The sequence below is a fragment of the Xenopus tropicalis genome, chromosome 5 (genome assembly GCF_000004195.4).
Source record: "Xenopus tropicalis strain Nigerian chromosome 5, UCB_Xtro_10.0, whole genome shotgun sequence".
NCBI classification, from domain to species: Eukaryota; Metazoa; Chordata; class Amphibia; order Anura; family Pipidae; genus Xenopus; species Xenopus tropicalis.
In genome coordinates this window covers 129961823-129968996 of record NC_030681.2, presented here as the reverse complement: position 1 = coordinate 129968996, position 7174 = coordinate 129961823, and positions in this window count along the sequence as shown.

Sequence of the window (7174 nt, the reverse complement as noted above, 5' to 3'; positions counted from 1 at the left end):
AGGAAAGCCTCCCATAGGGCTCAATGGCACTCTGCAGCTCCAACCTTGCCCAAGAAAAGTCTCCCATAGGACTCAATGGCACTCTGCAGCTCCAACCCGGCCCAAGGAAAGTCTCCCATAGGGCTCAATGGCACTCTGCAGCTCCAACCTGGCCCAAGGAAAGTCTCCCATAGGGCTCAATGGCACTCTGCAGCTCCAACCCGGCCCAAGGGAAGCCTCCCATAGGGCTCAATGGCACTCTGCAGCTCCAACCCGGCCCAAGGAAAGCCTCCCATAGGGCTCAATGGCACTCTGTAGCTCCAACTCCAATGGCACTCTGTAGCTCCAAGTCTCCCATAGGGCTCAATGGCACTCTGCAGCTCCAACCCGGCCCAAGGAAAGCCTCCCATAGGGCTCAATGGCACTCTGCAGCTCCAACCTGGCCCAAGGAAAGCCTCCCATAGGGCTCAATGGCACTCTGCAACTCCAACCCGGCCCAAGGAAAGTCTCCCATAGGGCTCAATGGCACTCTGCAGCTCCAACCCGGCCCAAGGAAAGTCTCCCATAGGGCTCAATGGCACTCTGCAGCTCCAACCCGGCCCAAGGAAAGTCTCCCATAGGGCTCAATGGCACTCTGCAGCTCCAACCTGGCCCAAGGAAAGTCACGATACCGAAGCTTGAATGAATCCGAAACTTTTGTACTCGGCGCAACAATACGATTTTTTCGCGACGGCGACGAAAAAGTTGTGGAAAATATGGCAAAGATACGAAAAAGTCGCGACGGCAGAGAAAAAGTCGCAAAATACCGATCATTACGAAAAAAACGCATTCGGACGCAATCGGACGCATTCAGAGCATTTGTGGATTGGTAAATCTCCCCCATAGTGTTCTGCTGTGCATTCTAGCATGGTTACTATGTCTGCACTGAGGGGACCCATTCCCTTCTACATGTGCACCTATCTGCTCTATGCACATTTTTTAGCATTACTTTGACTTCACAGCATCACCTTCTGCAACTGGACCGTGGCTTACTTTTATTAAGAGAAGAGTGTCTAGGTGAAGGCAAATCCGCAAGATGTGGAGGCATGTTAGGACCCCCCAAGAGCCATTGTGAAAGCCATTGTGAAAGCCACAGTGTGGTGCTGCTACATCAGTTCATTGGATTTGGACAATAATACAGTGATAAACATAGTTATTGTCATTTCTCATTCCTCTTTTCCCAAAATGGTTGTGTATCCTAAAATCTAGGATGCTCCTGTGGTTAACCTGCAGGGCAAATGTTGTTCCTCTTACTGCACAACATCAGTGTGTCTTTTAAATGCTAATAAACAAAATATACTTTGTTAGGTAATTGCTCCTCTGAGAAAAAAGAACAAGTAGCCATGTTGCTAAGTAATGGTTAGTACTGAAACTTAAGAAAAGGCTTGTGTTTGAGGTAGGCAGGTTCTTGGGTTCCCAATATAAACATTTCTATATATTTTATTATATCACATACAGCATTTTGTCTGCTAAGGCTGGAAGAAGACATGTGTAAAGGAGATGAACAGAGGATGAGATGGGAGTTTAATTCAATGTAAAGGTCACCTTCAATATTATACAAAGAGATCATTGTATAGCTGGTATCATGTGATATTATAATTTAAAAGATTCCTATTCTCAGCCTGATAAAAACCTATAAACTTGACTTCTATAGTATTATAGTCTTTTATTGTCCTAGAATGGATAATAAAAGATCACATAGCATGGTTCATTCAAAATGCTCCACACAGTGTGCAAAGTGCAAACAAAGGCCATGATTGTTTTTTTTTCACCACTTTTCCACTGAGTGGGACATTGTGTGAATATATCCGCAGGTCTCTGCACTGCTGCGTTTTAGGGTGCAGAGACCTTCGGATATTTGCACAGTGTCCCACGTGCAGAAAAAAACCCAAGTCTAAATCTAGTGCCACTTGCGTTATGCTGCACTAGACTTAAAAGGGGTGGACAGTAAAGCTTCATTCTGATGCCAAGGTACAGAGTGACAGGAAGCGCAGGTCTCATAAAGGCCCTGTCTTTACTGCTGGCTCTACAGGACAGGGCTGGACTGCACCTCCTGATGCTGCTCTTTGCAGGTAATGCCCCTTATGCTAATTCTGTGTGTTTCTATGGGATGTGCTACTCTTTAACTCAAGCCCTGTCCTTTCTGCCTGCCTTAGAGGGAGCGGTAAGGACAGGACCCATATGCGCCTGCACCCCCTGCTATACCTTGCACATCTGAATGACACTGTCCCATTTTGAATCTAATGCAACCTATCACAGGCCACAGTAAATTTAGACTTCAGTTCACAGATCTTTGCGTACCTTGCATGTGTGAATAATGCACAAGGTCTGAGGCCTGTAGGGACGCATACCCTCCAACTGTCCCGCTTTCCGCGGTGTGCACCTGTATGTCATGGACCCTCGTGAGCAACATGTTACTCTCCAACCTCTTGGATTTTGCTCCCAGTGGCCTCAAAGCAGGTGCATATTTTTCAATTCTTGCATTTGCTATGAGACACTGTCTTTTTTAATTCTGAAGCAATGTTTCTTTGTCAATTGCTATGTTTCTGAGATATTTTTAAGCACAAAAATGTGAAATAATAAAGTACTACATTTCCATTCAAGATCCATGGCACCCTAGGCAAAAGATATCCAGGCAATATCTCCCTAGCTGTGGATAAACTAATTCTCCAAAAATACAGATATATGGATTTAAATGGATAGGATAAGACAATTATTCTGAGAATTGTAGACTCTGTCTTGTACTTCTTATATATCTATTGTAGATTATTCTAGGCTTTAATTCTTAATAAATCTACAGCTCTCTGCCAATTTTTGAAAAAAAAAATCACCTTTGGTCAATTCCTGAAACTGTGGCTGATACCAAGAAAACTATATGGTGGACGAGTCTTCAGACCCCCAGAGAAATCAATAACTGTTAATGACTGACCTATTATGAAATACAACATGGCAAACACAGCAGCTTGTTGTCCCTTTGCTGGTAAAAGAAAAATGTTCCCTACAGTTGAGTTTTATTTTCTTTTGCAATCCTGCTCATGTTGCAGTGCCCGGCATAGCAGGCAGTCACCCTGTGCAGCTGTGCAATTATTTATGTTATTGCCCACTGTGTGCAAAGGTAACATTACTCGTGCCCATTCAGAGTATTGCTCAAAGCATTTAACCCATGAGTACTTTCTGCTTTGCAAGGAACAAACTTGGAGTTGCATCAGTTTTCCTCTTTGCTCTGTTTTGCTCAAGAAAAGACAAAAAATATTTATTTATGTTATTAAAACAATAGGCAAAAAGTATGATAGGCAAAAGCCCTATTCATTGGACTCATGTTGAACAGTGGAGTATACCCATAAAATTGCTTACAGAAGTCTGTTATTCAACTCTTAAAGAGTCTGTTTCTCTTTACCTCCATCAAAGCAACAGAGCAAGAGTGTGTGGTCAAAGCAGCTAGGAACAGCCACATGGGACTGTTAGACTTTCGGGTAGCATAAGCCTAGAGGGGGCAGAGAAATAACAATAAGCCATTGAAATTAAAATACTTGCTAAATGTGTTCAAATGGTAGGCACAAAATGTATCTCTTACCAATTACCTTTAAACTAAGAAAAAAGAGCCTTTGCTGCTAGGGGTAAGCCAACATATCCTGCATTCTCTAGGAGCATTAAAAAATAAAGGGGCAAATATTAAGATGATTCCAAGAAGGATATAGAAGAAAGGAAAGAGAAGTCTAGGGACAGGAGAACACATGTCCAAATCTACGTACCAAAGTAAACAAGAGTGTTTAAAAGAATTAAAAGACAAATACATTATTTTTTATTAGACAGTTGCAAATTAAACAAAGAAAAGCAAAGTTGTTATTATGACTATGAAGATTTTCATTCACCCAGGTCATGGTATAACTAGTATAAGTAAGCCTAGAGCAACTGGACTCATCCGAGCAGTCCTCGGCATATAAACTCTTCCACTAATCCAGTCACAATGGTGCAATGTAACTCCTTAGAGAAGTGACGATGGAAACTCACAGAGGTGTGAATGCTGTGGGGTTACTGTGATACGATTACCAAGGTATCATTTAACTCACAGAGACAGGTGTTACTTGTGAGAGTTGCATGAATGGATGTGTGAAGTGTTCTGAAAAGGGGTACAGATTTGAGAACAGCACTGTATATAGCAGACAGATGGTGTTGAAAGCCCCCACCTCTGATTAGCGATGGTTTCTCCACCTTAACATGAATGGCCTCTTTTATGCCTCTCTTTGTCCGAAATGTGAACAATGCTTTCTTCAGTGCCCCTGCATTTTGTTGTTATTGTCACTTTTTATAAGACAAACTGCAAACTGTTTTAGAATATCACTGTCTACATCATACTAAAAGAAAATGGCCAATGGCCCAATACCCCATAAGATACATTGCACAGTATTCAGTGGACAAAGATCCTAAAATACTTAGAGGATTCTATGACTTTTTCATTATGGAACTGGCCATAGAAGCATTTCCTATAATAACACCAGTGGCTAAAGCATTAGGAGAATTAAATCCCTGATCCAGTTCAAGAATCTGTACCATTATTTTAAAGTGAATCTGCACAGCATCATGTCTGGGAAAACAGAATCACCCCATACTGTGTGCAAAAGGCTGAACGCTGTCACTGCTTCAAATGCAAAATATTAACGTGTGGGGACAAACATGCAAATGGAAGATTTAATTTTTGTTTAAATCAATATAGCATATATTTATAGGGTAATGGCACACAGGGTGTTTCACCACCATTGCCACCCAGTGATAAACAGAGGTGTTCAGCAGAAATTGCAATGAAATTGTGGTGCAAATACTTACTTGGCTTTAGAAGTTCTGCAAGATGTTGTTTTCAGAATCATTAACCTGTGATGTCCCACTAAAGGGAAACTAAGCTCCACAATATGTTTTAACTACTAGCCCACTGCACCCCCCCCCATGTTCTTCCATAGCTGGTGATGAAATGCAGAGCTATGCAGAGGAGTCAGTGGAAGTAGTGCTGTATTCAGAACAAGGATCAGCTCTTTGCTTCTTTATTCTAGAAGTACAAAAAGCCACCTCTTCAGGCCAAAACAAAGTGCAAAAAAAGTCACAAAAGTGCAGAGCACTTTGAACCCTGCCTTTTGAAGGGGCTGGATGGATTCTTAGCAAGTGAGGGAATACAGGGTATGGGAGATAGCTCTCAGTACAAGTGAGGGAATACAGGGTTATGGGAGATAGCTCTCAGTACAAGTGAGGGAATACAGGGGTATGGGAGATAGCTCTCAGTACAAGTGAGGGAATACAGGGGTAGGGGAGATAGCTCTCAGTACAAGTGAGGGAATACAGGGGTATGGGAGATAGCTCTCAGTACAAGTGAGGGAATACAGGGTTATGGGAGATAGCTCTCAGTACAAGTGAGGGAATACAGGGGTATGGGAGATAGCTCTCAGTACAAGTGAGGGAATACAGGGGTAGGGGAGATAGCTCTCAGTACAAGTGAGGGAATACAGGGGTAGGGGAGATAGCTCTCAGTACAAGTGAGGGAATACAGGGTTATGGGAGATAGCTCTCAGTACAAGTGAGGGAATACAGGGGTATGGGAGATAGCTCTTAGTACAAGTGACGGAATACAGGGTTATGGGAGAAAGCTCTCAGTACAAGTGAGGGAATACAGGGTTATGGGCAATAGCTCTTAGTACAAGTTGATCCAGGGACTGGTCCGATTGCCATCTTGGAGTCAGGAAGGAATTTTTTCCCCTCTGCGGCAAATTAGAGAGGCTTCAGATGGGGTTTTTTGCCTTCCTCTGGATCAACTTGTAGTTAGGCAGGTTATATATAGGCATTATGGTTGAACTTGATGGACGTATATCTTTTTTCAACCCAACTTACTATGTTACTATGTTACTATGTTTTTGTTTCGTCAATAAGCCCCAGAATCATCATGTATTACATAGTAACATAGTAAGTTAGGTTGAAAAAAGACATACGTCCATCAAGTTCTACCGTAATGCCTATATAAAACCTTCTTAACTGCTAGTTGATCCAGAGGAAGGCAAAAAACCCACCTGAAGCCTCTCTAATTTGCCGCAGAGGGAAAAAAAATCCTTCCTGACTCCAAGATGGCAATCAGACCAGTCCCTGGATCAACTTGTACTAAGAGCTATTGCCCTTAACTCTGTATTCCCTCACTTGTTAAAAATCCATCCAACCCCTTCTTAATGTATTAATATCCTTTCAATATACAGTATGTAATGTTATCCAAAAGTATTTCATAGTGTACATTTGTTACAAAGGTATCATCACATTGTAATCTTGCAGAAACTTTCTTACACAAAGGGGCCTTTGATAAAATCTCTTCTCTTCCCATCAGTTATGCAAGGGGAAAATCCCAGGCTGCTCCACAGTGAGATCTAAAAGCTCAGTGGGACCAAGAACAAACAAAAACAAAAGTCTGCCCTGAAAGTCAACTCTTGTGAAATATTTGTTGCAAATGGCAATTACAGAACCTGTGGGCCATATACCTCTGTCTCATTTAAAGGTCAAGGAAAGGCTTTTATTCATTATTAATGCAGATAGAACATGTAGCATATTATAAACAGTGCCAACTGTATGTTGGGCAGCACAGCAGTGCAAAGGTTAGTACTGCTGCTTTGTATTGCTGGGGTCTAAGGTTCAGTTCCAGCAAGGATTTTGATTTAGTTTACCTTAGCAACCGGGTAATGGTTTTAATAAAAGACTGACATATGTACAGAAAAGGCATGAACAAAGCAAGAATAAAATAGTAACCTCACAGAGCAATAGCTTTTTGACCCCCATTGGAATACGTAAAGCATGACAGTAAGGGCACTTGTGACAGTAACAGGTGTGGGGAAAGGGAAGATGATGGAGGGGGCCTGTGGCTGTGGGGAAGGCTTCATTCTTTAAAAACATACAGTACCCCAAAATAGTAAAGGGAGCTCAGCTTGGTGATGCCAAAACCAGAATGTCAGAATTTCAGGCAAGACCAGACCTGTCTAACAAATGTGAGGGTTGCTATTGTCAGCATGAGGAATACTTCAAAGTCATTACCTGGGTCAACCAGTAAACAACTCCCCAATGATGTTGTGAAAATGCCTGTGCCATTTTCCATGCCAATCATTTGGCACTGTAAAGATGTAGGAAATAAATGCCA